This window comes from Cebus imitator, unplaced genomic scaffold, assembly GCF_001604975.1.
Source record: "Cebus imitator isolate Cc_AM_T3 unplaced genomic scaffold, Cebus_imitator-1.0 Scaffold380, whole genome shotgun sequence".
Lineage (NCBI taxonomy): Eukaryota > Metazoa > Chordata > Mammalia > Primates > Cebidae > Cebus > Cebus imitator.
Window position 1 is genome coordinate 559186 of NW_016107695.1, and position 13240 is coordinate 572425.

Here is a 13240-nt window from a genome sequence, read left to right on the forward strand (position 1 = left end):
CCAGATACTCCAAGCCATCGTTCTCAAGTTCAGACAGATCTTTGGGCATGAACAGAATGTAGCCAAGTTCTTTGCTAGAGAATAACGAGGACGATCCTTGCTCTAGTTCCCAGTAAGTTCCTCGTTTCCACCTGAGGCCTTGTCTGTTTGGCCTTCGTTGTCCATATCACTATCAGCACTTCGATCACAACAGTTTAGCGAGCCCCTAAGAAATTCCAGACTGTCTCTCATTTGCCTGTCTCCTTCTGAGCACTCCAAACTCTTCCAATTTCTTCCAGTTCCAAAGTTCCTTCCACATTTTCAGGTATCTTTACAGCAATGCCCCATCCTCAGTACCAATTTTCTGCATTAGCCCCTTCTTGCATTGCTAAAGAAATATGTGAGACTGAGTAACTTATAAGAAAAGAAGTTTAATTGACTCATGGTTCTTCAGGATGCATAAGAAGTATAGCACCAGCATCTACTTCTGGGGAGGCCTCGGAAAGCTTACAGTCACAGCAGAAGGCTACAAGGGAGCAGGTGTTTCACATTTGGAAAGCGTGCAGTGAAACACCTGTAAAGCTTACAGTCACAGCAGAAGGCTACAAGGGAGCAGGTGTTTCACATTCGGAAAGCATGCAGTGAAACACCTGTAAAACTTACAGTCACAGCAGAAAGCTACAAGAGAGCAGGTGTTTCACATTCGGAAAGCGTACAGTCATGGCAGAAGGCTCTGGGGGAGCAGGTGTTTCACATGTTGGGAGCAGGAGCAAGGGACGAGGGAGGGGTTACACACTTAACCAGATCATGTGAGACTCACTATGGTGAGAACAGCACCGAGCCATGAAGTATCTGCCCCCGTGACCCAAACACCCCCCACAAATCCCCACCTCCAACACTGGGATTAGATTTCAACATGATTTGGGTGGAGACAAATAGCCAAACTATATCAGGTGCATAGCACTCTTTATTAAATGAGTTTCTTAGGTAATTTGACTTGGACCATGGAGGTGATTGAAATTGCATATCTTAACAATTTCAGTACTGGCTGATTTAGCATAAAAATCTAGTGAACTATTTCCTTGGTATAGTTTCCATGAACTATTTCTATGAACTTGGCTACATTCTGTTCACACCCAAAGATCTGTCTGAACTTGAGAACGATGGCTTGGAGTATCTGGTGGAGGACATTTTCTAAGTAGCAAAGCATTCAAGATATGGTCTGGCTGTTTCTAATGGCTCAGATGTAGGAACAGAGAAATGACTTGAAGCTGAAACTTACATTTAAAATGGAAGCAGAGTATAAATATTTGGAAAATTTACAGCCTGACCACGTGTCAGAGAAAAAAAAAGCGTTAATTAATTTTTGTCCTTGGTAATTAATTTTTGTCCTGCTTGGGTTAACAGTTTTGGTACATGCTTTTCTAGTCCACCTAGACTCAGAAGAGTTGGGATGTGTATTCAAGTGGCCTGACTACATGTTCTACCTCTTAGGAGTTGCCTAGCAGTAACTGTTTTTAATCCCAGCCAGGAAACATGGGATGGAATTTTGCATAGATTTAAGAGGAGCAAATCTATTGAGAAAATGATTCTTTCTTTTTTTTTTTTTTTTTTTTTTTTTGAGACTGCTCTGTTGCCAGGCACCAGGCTGGAGTGCAGTGGTGCTATCTTGGCTCACTGCAACCTCCACCTCCCAGGTTCAAGCAATTCTCCTGCCTCTGCCTCCTGAGTAGCTGGGACTACAGGTGTGCACCACTATGCCCAGCTAATTTTTGTATTTTTTAGTAGAGACGGGGTTTCACTGTTTTGGCCAGGATGGTCTCAATCTCTTGATCTCGTGATCCGCCCACCTCGGCCTCCCAAAGTGCTGGGATTACAGGCGTGAGCCACCGCGCCCCGACAAAAATGATTCTTTCTGCCACATACAGTGTTATAAAGTTGAATGAGCTAATGATTATCAAGTACTTTGAAAGGTATTTAGTTGAACACTGTGAAATATTTGAAGAGATTTATTGTGAGCCAAATATGGGTGACCATGGCCCATAACACAGCCCCTCAGGAGGTCCTGAGAACATGTGCCCAAGGTGGTCGGGGCAAAGCTTGGTTTTACACATTTTAGGGAGGTAGGAGACATCAATCAAATCCATTTAAGAAATACATTGGCTTGGTCCAGAAAGGCAGAACAACTCAAAGCTAGGGCTTCCAGGCTACAGGTGAATGTAAACATTTTCTGGTTGACAATTGGTTGAGTCTGTTTAAAGACCTGGGATAGAAAGGGAATGTTCAGGTTAAGCTGAAGATTGTGGAGACCAAAATGATTTTGAAACTTTTCAGCGACTGCCCTTAGAGACAATAGGTGACAAACGCTTTCCATTCAGATCTTAATCTCTTTAGAATTGGGAGGGTCTGGAAGGAAAAGATCCAGGATGTTAATAAAGATTCTCTGCAGATGCAAATTTCTCCCCACAAAGAACAGCTGTGCAGGGTCATTTTAGAATATATCAAAGAAACATGTTTGGGGTTAAAATATTTTGATTTTCTTCTTTGTTTCATAATGTTATTCCAGAGTTGGGTTGGAAAGTGAAACTCATCAGAGGGCATGACTCCCAGTCCCCTTAGATAGGAATTTGGGCAAGATAAAAACAGCAGAGTTAGTTCTCAGTGTCTTGTACAGACAAGTCTGATGCAAGTGATATGTAGGCTGGTAAAGGCAGGTAACATTTTATTATATGCGATTTACACATTAACCTGTACTGTTCTGTAATTTCCTGTGAGATCTTGGCGTATTATTCTGAGGAAGAGACTCTGGGCTGCTTCTGGGACAGTGCAGATAAAACAGGGTTTAGAGAGACTGAACCCCTTGTCTGAGGGCACATGGTCTGAATGTTTGAATGAGAAACTGACTCATAGGTTTTGCTTCCAATTTCATCTCTTACAAACACAGCAGTTTCCAAATTTTAGCTTCTTTTCTCAGTTCAGCTACTTATTCTGGGATTTCTCTGTTGCTGTCAACTCCCACATCACGAGCAAAAAGGCTCTTTCCAACTTCTCCAGCTGACTTTCTCTCGTCCAGCTTAAGCTTATTATAGTAAACAGGGGCCAGAACCCCACCTGCCTCTGTCACTGCAAAACAACTGAGCGGAGACATGCATGAGCAAATCTTGGAATTCACTTATTTTGTTAAATTCTATCTCTACTTCTACGGCAGGCGATGAAATGAACTTTACTCTCGGCAATGACAGCAACAGGGTGCGTGGCTCCACGCAGGATCAGTATCCCACAGCCCATCTCTTCCAGCCTTGGTTCCTGCACCAGCAGGTCTTGGCCGCTGGTTTGAGGAGTTGAGCCTGGACTTGCAGGGAGAATGGCTGCAAGATTCTGGCCTTACGGGATCATTTGCATAGGGCATTCAAACTGCCTGGGCCCCTGTGATTTTTCTGCTGGGGTTAATCATCTACTGTACAGGACAGATGCAAAGACCAGAATAAGAAGGTCACAGGAAAACTCCACACTGGTACTTACTCCATGCCAGGCACTGTTTCAGGTCCTGGAAGAAAAGAGACTGAAACTTTGTGCTCCTGTGAAGCTTTCATTCTAGCGCGGCAGTTCCTTACAAACTCCAAAGCTCTGGGTAACAATAAGGCAGCGACACTTAATCCAGTTAGAGCCAGAGGTCTCTCTGCTATATGACTGAAATCCATAGACCTTCCCCCCAGAAAAACATCCATACACCCACACCTGTATTTTCATTTGATCTCAGCAGTTTCAGTTGTTCCAAAACTGATTCTGCCCTAAAGGCCTCTCAGCATCTATCTGCTCTTCTAAATGAGTGAAATGAAATACTTTATAAAATGACCATCAGAGAAATTTCCATCTTTTCCATTTTTCAATGTCTTCAAAAATCAGAAGCACAACAAGAGGCATGCACTAGGAAGCACTTTCAGGATCAAAGGTTTACACTGAAAGGGTTCCTTTTAACCCCCATCCTGCCCTGGCTCACTTTTGATCCACCCGCTTCCCTGAAGCTTTAAGGCGGTTGGCTGGAAGAGTGCGTGTGCTCTCAGTGAGTGTCACTGCGTGGCTCATGGCCCACCTGTGCCCACTGGGAAACTCCACTCAACAGAGGCCGTCCCTCTGCTTTCTCTTTTTTTGGCTTTTAATTTTTGCTCATGTAAGGTGTGAAGGTTAATTTTATGTGTCAACTTGACTGGGCCATGGGGTGCCCAGATATTTGGTTGAATGTGACTTCTGGGGCATCTGTGAGGTTGCTCTGAATAAGTTGAACATTATGTTACAATTAGAAGACTGAGTAGAGCAGATGATCCTCCCCAGCGTGGGTGGGCCCTGTCCAATCAGCTGAAGGCCTGAACAGAACAAAAACGTTGATCCTTCTCCAAATAAGAGAACTCCTCCTTCCTGACTGCCTTTGGGCTGAGACATTAGCCTTTTTCCTTCTTTGGGGCTGGAACCAAAGCATTGGTTTCTCCTGGGCATTAGCCTGCCAGTCTCCAGAAAAGAACAACACCACCAGCTCCCCAGGGCGGACACTTTGCTGACTGCCGATCTTAGGGTCTGGTCAGCCTCCCTAATCACATGATCTGATTCTTCATAATAGATCTCTTTGTCTCTCTTCACACACACATCCGACTGATTCTGTTTCTCTGCAGAGCCCTGAGTAATACACAAGGTTTGCCAAACGCTTTTCAAAACTGAGTAGAAAACGAAGGATGTGAGGCCTTTTTCTGAGGTCATACAGCTTAGGGCATCTCGCAAAATTTCGCCTTATCACTAACTCGCAGTGATGTTGAGATGGAAGAAGATACTCCAAACTCTTTCCATGATTGCCTTCTGCAAAAGGTTAAGCTTGCTCAATTTTGGGAGTCAAATTTACATCTGTCATGCTAGCTGGAGTATTTTATAATCACTGGAATTCTTCTGCCCTTTTTGACTAAATAATAAATTCCACAATAATAAGGCGCGCACATGCACACAGCAAGTGAGTGGTGAGCACGTGGGTGACGGCTGAGCGCTCTCAACTTGGTCTCCATGCTCAAATTCCTGCCTAATTACAAAAATATTGTGCAAATGTCAGTCACATGAATTTGTTTGTGAAAACCCCACAGCCATGTGTGCATTCTCCCAGGACACCACACCGAGGGTGACTCAGGACCAACATGCTTCCCTGCAGAGGACGAGGACTGAGCAAAACACCCCTGAAGTTCAGCAAACGAGGGCACAGTCCTACTGAAGTGGTACGTGGGTGTTAATGCTTCTTAATCACATATGAGGGTAGGAAAGAAGCCCATGTGTGTCTAAACAGCCATCCCCATGCCCAGTTCCAGTTGGTGTGGCAGACCCTGGTTTTCTCTGTATAATGGATGATGGGTGCCAGTCTCTGGGATTTGAAAACAAAGCACCATGAATCTCTACGAAGTTAAACACCATGAATGCCAGCAAGTGTGCCGTTGTTGAAGACGTGATGCAAACCCCTTCTTCCCACGGAGCCAGGCTCCGCTCTGAGGGTCAACAGCCATGAGACGCTGTGAGTGTCGGCAAAGACCGCCTGCCTGGATTTACCTGGAAATGAGCAGAGACCGCCCACCCAGGTTCTGCGTGGACATGGGCAGAGACCACCCCGCCTGGTTTTACCCGGAAACAAGCAGAGACCGCCAGCCCAGGTTCTGCGTGGACATGGGCAGAGACCACCCCGCCTGGTTTTACCTGGAAGCAAGCAGAGACCGCCAGCCCAGGTTCTGCGTGGACATGGGCAGAGACCACCCCGCCTGGTTTTACCTGGAAGCAAGCAGAGACCGCCAGCCCAGGTTCTGCGTGGACGTGGGCAGAGACCACCCTGCCTGGTTTTACCTGGAAGTGAGCAGAGACTGCCGCCTAGGATCTGTGTGGACGTGAGATGGCTGCAGCCACCCCAGAGGACCTCTCAGCCGACCCCTGTGGATGGGGAGTGACAAGGCAGACAACACACCCCTGCCCTGCACCCGGGGCCCAAGGACACGTGAGCTCCGGATCCGGAGGAAACTGTACTCGCTTGTCCATGAGAGGAGTAGGTGGTTCCCTTATAACAGCAGGCTTAGGATCCAGTCACGGGAAATGCCCTAACCTCATTTCACTCTGGCTCATTCTTCCAGCCCCGTGTTCCCTGTATTCTCCCAATTCCAAGAACCTTCCAGAAATGGGGCCACCCTAAGCCCAGCCCTCCTCTTCTGCACGGGTCCCTCCTGCTCAGGCTGGAGGTAGGTTTGCAGCCCAGCCCCAGCCTCTCTGGTCCTGGGGGCAACGCCTCTGCACACCCACAACTCCCTGCACGGGCCCACCTTGGGTTTTCTCTGTTGAGCTTGGCTCCTAAGTCCGGACTCTTTTAGAGCCTGTGCTGGCTCCCGCAAGGCCCTGGTCCCCAGCTCTGCCTGTTTCTCTCTTGCTTCATCAGAGGAGCAGGACTGGATTCCTGGTTTCTCCCCACATGTGGCTGCCAGGCCCAGGTGACCCCAACGTCCTCCACTGCCCAGTAGGCTTGTGGGATTAAAAAGCCAGAAGTCAGGCTTTGCTTCCAGGAAGACTGTGTGCATCGAAGCACACTGCATGGGGCGTGGGCACCTGCCTTTCTGTCTCCAGGCCCAGGCCAGTGTCTCCAGCCTCATTCTCTTCAGTTCCAGCTGCTCCTCCCTTCCCCCTCCTCCCGTCCTGCTCCTTCTTCCATGGCCTGTTTGGTTGAGGCCTCATGTGTGGTCCCTGAGCCCCCACTGCTGTGACACAACATGACAAAGCGACCGTGGCTCAGAGATGGGAGGTGGGAGCCGGGAGAGCCCCTGGGGCTGGAGAGACTGTCCTGTGCCTGATGAGCACCCAGTCCTGTTCCCCTCCTTCCCACAGAGGAGCCATCTTCAGAATTGCTCCCCTGTCCCTGCTGCTCGTGTGCCCACTGTCTGCACTCATGGGGCCAGACACCTGTCTGGGCCGGAAGACTCTTCCTTTGGGTGCCTTCGCACTCTGCCCTGGCTGCCATCCCAAACCAGGAAAACACCCGTCCCCTCAGACGGGGATAGAGTCATGTGTGTGGGCGCTGCACCTAAAGCTCTGACTCCCTCCCCTTCATAGACAGGGCTAGTCATTTGTGTGGGCGCATCCCTGTGTCCATCCCTGTGATGTGTGTCCATCCCTGTGACCTGTGTCAATTCCAATGTCCATCCCTGTGAACTGTGTCCATTCCTGTGTCCATCCCTGTGACCTGTGTCCATCCCTTTGTTCATCCCTGTGACCAGTGCCCCTGCGCCCATCCCTGTGAAACAGCTCAGTGTCCACAGCACAGGACCAGCCCCTCTGCTCCCTCTGCCATCCTCATAGCCCCTGCCCCACTCTATCCGACCACACTTAGCAGCTGCCTTCTGGGGATTCTGCACCTGTGACTATGAAAGCTCCGCTGGGCCAGCGATGCTCACAGAGGATGTCCGGAAGCAGAAGCCATCCTTCTCAATTCTGGAAAGTTGGAGCTCAGCTCTGTTCCTTAGATTTGAGATTGATGTCTCAGATAAAGAACTCTGTAAGAAGCAGCCTTGAAACTCATCAATGCATTGGATTCTCCCTCCACAAAAACAGGGTGCTGTGAGCTACGTTCACAGCCGGCATCTGGTCAGGGTGCCGTGAGCCACGTTCACAGCCGGCACCTGGTCAGGGTGCCGTGAGCCACGTTCAGAGCCGGCTCCTGCTCAGGGTGCTGTGAGCCACGTTCACAGCCGGCACCTGGTCAGGGTGCTGTGAGCTACGTTCACAGCCAGCAGATGCTCAAGATGCTGTGTGCTGTGTTCACAGTTGGCACTTTCTTAGGAGGCTAAGTGCTATGTTCACAGTCCACACGGGCTCAGGGTGCTGAGTGCTATGTTCACAGCTGGTTCACGCTCATTGACTAGTAGAGTCCTGGGTTTATGGTATTTACTAAAATCATGATTGACTTAACAGATGAACAAAGATATTGGTTGATGCATTTCTGTGTGAAAACCAGAGTTTCTTCTCTTCTGATGGCATGTGGTGAGCATTAGTCAGTTTCTGGTCTGATCAGCTTGCCTACTTTCCATCTCTCCCAGCTAAACACCAACACCCCAGCTCACAGCCAAGAGTGGGCCCATCTGCAGAGAGGCTCACGCCCCCAGCCAGTGGACATGTTTCCCTTCATCCTCTTACTCTGAGCTGCCTGGACATCCAATTTGTCCTCCCTGTCTCAACGTCTCTTATTTCCTGGTCCATGCCTGTCTCCCTGCTGGACTGGAGGTGCTGCATTCCATGCTTTGCCTCCCTCACTTCCCGTCTTCGCCTCTCAGCTCTGACATCCACCTGCCTTCCATTCTGGGAGTTTGGTTTCCAGATTATGGAGACTTTGGTCTGGCCAGTCTGGTGCTGTTGGAAGGCAAGCTACCTCCTGCTAGGCATCGGCCATTTGGGCGACGAGCTTGGGCCACCCTTTCGGCCCTCGAGAGCTTTCGCTCCCTAGTCACATGTGTTGACGTTGCCTTGGGGGCTGCCACAGGTGCAAGCTTGCTTGCTGTCTCCTCTGCAGCCCTGGCCACTGACGGGGCGCTCACGGCAGGGCTGAGCACAGAGCCCACAGGCCTCCTCACGTGGTTCTCAAATGGCCACTGCCCTGCCTGCCTCACCCTCCCTGAGTCGTCAGCACCACGCACACCTGCTCCCCTGCCTCAGAGCCAGTCTCTGATCACAGAGCTCAAAATGTTCTACCTCTTTTAGGGACTCCCACTGTAACGGGGCATCTTTGGGACTGCACGACCACTTTAGAAACATCTGAGTAATGGAAGTTTCAGGCCATGCATCTGCACAGGTATTGCTCATTTTGTTGTGATTCGATCTGTTGGGCTTGACAGACACTGTGCGGTGACACAGGGAGGTCTGTGGCCACCCTGCAAGGGTGCAGGTGCCGTTTCTCCAACTGCAGCTGTTCAGCTCGTGGCTCTGTGTCACGTTTTGCAATTCTTACGATATTTCACATTTTTCATGATTATTATGTCTGTGATAGTGATCTGTGATTGGTGACCTTCAGTGTTAACTACCTTAATTGTTTTGGGCCATCCACAGTTGCAGCCATATAAGATGGCAATGATCATTGATGACCATTGTATGTGCTCTGACTTCCCCATGGACAGCGGGTCCATCTTTCCCTCTCTCTTCCGGACTCCCTATTTCCTGAGAAGCAACAATATTGAAATTAAGCCAATGAGTCACCTACAGTGGTCTCTAAGAGTTCAAGTGAAAAGAAGGGTTTTGATTTCTCGCTTCAAATCAAAAGCTAGACATGACTGAGCTTAGTGAGGAAGGCATGTCCAAGCTGAGGCAGGCTGAAAGTGTGGCCTCTTGCACCAGCTAGCCACGTTGCAAATGCAAAGGAAAAGTTCTGAAAGGAAATTGAAAGTCCTCCTCCAATGAGGACACAAACGATAAGAAAGCAGAACAGCCTTATTTCTGATAGGGAGAAAGTTTGAGTGTCCTGAAGAGAAAATCAAACCAGCCACAACATTCTCTGAAGCCAAATCTTAATCTAAAGCAAGGCTCTAATCTCTTGAATTCTGTGAGGGCTGAGAGAGATGAGGAAGCTGCAGAAGAAAGCTCGAAGCTGGCAGAGATTGGTTCATGGAGTTTAGGGAAGAAGCCGCCGCTGTCAGATGAAAGTGCAAGGTGAGGCAGCAGGTGCTGATGGAGAAGCTGCGCAAGTGACCCAAAAGATTCAGCTAAAATGACTGACGAGGGGGCTGTGCTCAACAACTGATTTTCAATGAAGATGAACTCGTCTTCTATTAGAAGAAGAGGCCAACTGCAGCAGTCACAGGAGAGAGGAGTCAATGTTGGGCTTCAAATATTCAAAGGCCAGGCTGTCACTTTTATTAGAGGGTAATGCAGCTGGTGACTCAAAGCTGAAGCTTATGCTCATATACCATTCTGAAAATCTTCAGGCCCTTAAGAACTATCCTAAATCTATTATTCTTGTGCCCTTTAAATGGATCCAAAAAGTCTAGATGACAGCAAATCTGTTCTCAGCATGGTTTGCTAAATATTTTAAGACCACTCTTGAGACCTGCTGCTCAAAAAAAGATCTGTTTTAGAATGTGACTGCTCTTTGTCAATGCACTTGGTCACCCCAGAGCTCTGATGGAGATGATCAATGAGATGAATGTTGTTTTCACACCTGCCAACACAGTGTCCATTCTGCAGCCAATGGATCAAGGAGTGATTTGGACTTTCAATCTTACTATTCAACAAACACATTTCATGAGGCTATAGCTGCCATAGAGAGTGATTCCTCTGATCAATCTGGGCAAAGTCAACTGAAAACCTTCTGGAAAGGATTCACCATTCTAGATGCCACTAGGACATTCATGGTTCATGGGAGGAGGAAAAATATCAACACTGACAGGAGTTTGGAAGAAGCTGATTCCCACCGTAAGGGATGGCTCCAGGCTTTTGTGGAGGAAGTCACTGAAGATATGATGGAATGAGCAAGAGAATGATAGAATTAGAAGCTAGGCCTGAGGACTGGACTGAACTGCTGTACTCTCATGATAAAGCTTGACTGGATCAGGAGGTACTTATTGTGGATGAGCAAAGCAAATGATCTATTCAGATGACATGTCCTCCCAGGGAAGATGTGAAATGCCTCACTCCTGGGGAAGATGCTGTGCTGACAGCAAAGAATTCAGAACATTACATAAGCTTAGTCGATAAAGCAGCAGCAGGGTTTCAGAGAATTGACATCAATTTTGAAAGAAGTTCTTGTGTGAATAAACTGCTATCAAAAAGGATGACGTGCTACAGAGAAACTTGTTATAAAAGACAGTCAATGGATGCAGCAAACTTCACTGTGGTCTTCCTTTAAGAACCTGCCACAGCCACTGCAGCCTTCGACAACCACCACCCTGATCAGTCAGCAGCCGGCACTCACGCAAGGCTCTCCCCCAGCAGGAAATGACGATTCATTGCAGGTTAGTAGTTTTGAGCAATGAAGTGTTTTAGAATTAAGTTTTGTATGTTGTTCTTTTAGACATCGTGCCATCATGACTAGACCATAGTAGAGTATAAACCTCACTTTTCCATGCACTGGGAAACCACAAATCTATGCAACTCACTTGATTGCAGCAGTGTGGAGCTGAGCCTGTGATATCTCCAAGGGGTGCCCGTCTTAGTCTCCTGGGCCTGCCCTGCTGCGATAATGTTGGTATCACAAACAACACACCTGCATTGCCTGCGGTTCTGGAGTCCATCAGTTTTAAACACAGGGGGTGGCGGGGCTGCTCGTCCTTGGGACGCTCGGCGGGGGCCCCTCCCCGTCTCCTGCAGCTTCTGGTGTTTCTGGTAGTCCTTGGTGACCTTTGCTGGTGGCTGCATCACTGTGGTCTCTGCCCCCATCAAACAGTGCTCGCCCTGTGTCTGTGTGTTCATATTCTCTGTTCTCTTTAGAACACTAGGCACGAGACCTGGGGCCTGCTGTACTTCAGTTCAACCTCATCTTAACTTGATTCCATCCACGAAGGCGCTAGTATTTCCAGTAAGGTCATTCACAGGTTCAGGGTGGGTGTGAACTTGTGGGGCAGGATTCCACCTGCTGTGTGTCTGTGCCGGGTCCCCCTGCGCTCGGATGCGCCGATGCCTCCCTCAGCCTCGCTGGCTTTCCCGCCCAGGCCTCTGGCTGCTTTTTGCTTCATCCTCACATCTCTCTTCCTCCTCACTCCTAGGGGGTCCGGGGGAGACGCTGACCAGGAGCTGCCCCTCTGCTCCCCCTCTGGCCTCCTGCACTCGGGGCTGAGACCCACCTCACCCCGCCGGGAACCTCTGTGACGCCCACCACCTGTGAAGCCCATTCCACGCACCTGGGCCTGGGCTCTGCGCCGGGAACCTGCTGTTCTCTGCACTATGAACACCCACCGTCTCTGCCTGAATCCTTTCTCACCTGGGGAGGCCCCGTCCATGGGCCACGTTCCAATCGGCTTCCTTCTGCCCCCTCTAAAGAGCCTTCCTGATTCTGGCTGCCAGGTATTAAGGAAGGAGGCCCATCACCTCTGCCCCCGCCCATCTGCACATGGAGGTCATGGCTGTGTTCCTTCCCCACGCCATCAGTGCCATGGTCTCTGCCGCATGCTCCTAAGTGCTGAGCAGCAGAGCTGCGTGTCTTCAGCTTTAATCAGGAAACACGTGTTCTGCAGACGAAGGTGGAGCGGGGGGGCCATGGCACGGTGGAGCGGGGAGGCCGCCCTCCACATCCAACCCCAGGAAAAAGTAACCTGGAGGCAGAAAAAGTCAAACTGATGAATGGACACTTATCCACTGAGCATTCTCTAAGGGAACTGGGTTACACTGTTTTGAATTTGAGGTAACATCAATCTATTTAAATTACTTTATAATTCAAATGATGACTTTGTCACCAATAGCTTAAAAAGCAAACAACGTACCTTAAACACGACACATACACTCTTGAAGTCTAGTCTGTTCTCTGCATGTGTGTCAGAAATTGATGTTTGCCAATAAACAGGTGCCATCAGGAAAAACAGAGGTTTTCAAAATTGAAAGCTCCCTCCCTCTCCCACAGCCAGCTTGCATATCCCCCTGGAAGACAGAGGCCAGGAAGTGAGGCTGGCTCTCTGTGGTGCCAGCCACTCTCTGCAGCGCTGGAGCCCTGTGGGGGAATGGCAGGAGGCCTGAGAGACGCACCCCTGCCACAGACACCGGGATAAGGGCTGCGTCCACAGAAATTCGCTCTCATGTTCTCTAAGACCTGGGGGGTCCATGGCCAAGTTAACAACTCCACACAATGTGAAGGAACCTGACAGGCAGGTGCCGACAGGAAGCACGTGCAGGGGGCTCTGGCAAAGCAGCCCCTCCCCCACTCACTACCCACCCCAGCTGGGGGAGAACCTCCCCATCCAAGGCCCACCCTGACCTGGGAGAAGCAGCCCCTCCCCTACTCGCCATCCACCCCAGCTTGGGGGAGAAGAACCTCCCCATCCAAGGCCCACCCTGACCTGGGAGAAGCAGCCCAACCCCTGTCCACCATTAACGCTGACCTGGAAGAATTAGCCTCTCTGCTACCCACCTTTCGCTCTGACCTCCGCTGTCCATCATTAACCCTGGCCTGGGAGAAAAAGCACCTCCCCCACTTACCATCTACCCTAGCCTAGGAGAAGCAGCAGCTCCCTGTACACCATCCACCCTTACAGCCTTACCTGGGAGAAGCCACCCCCCATCCACCATC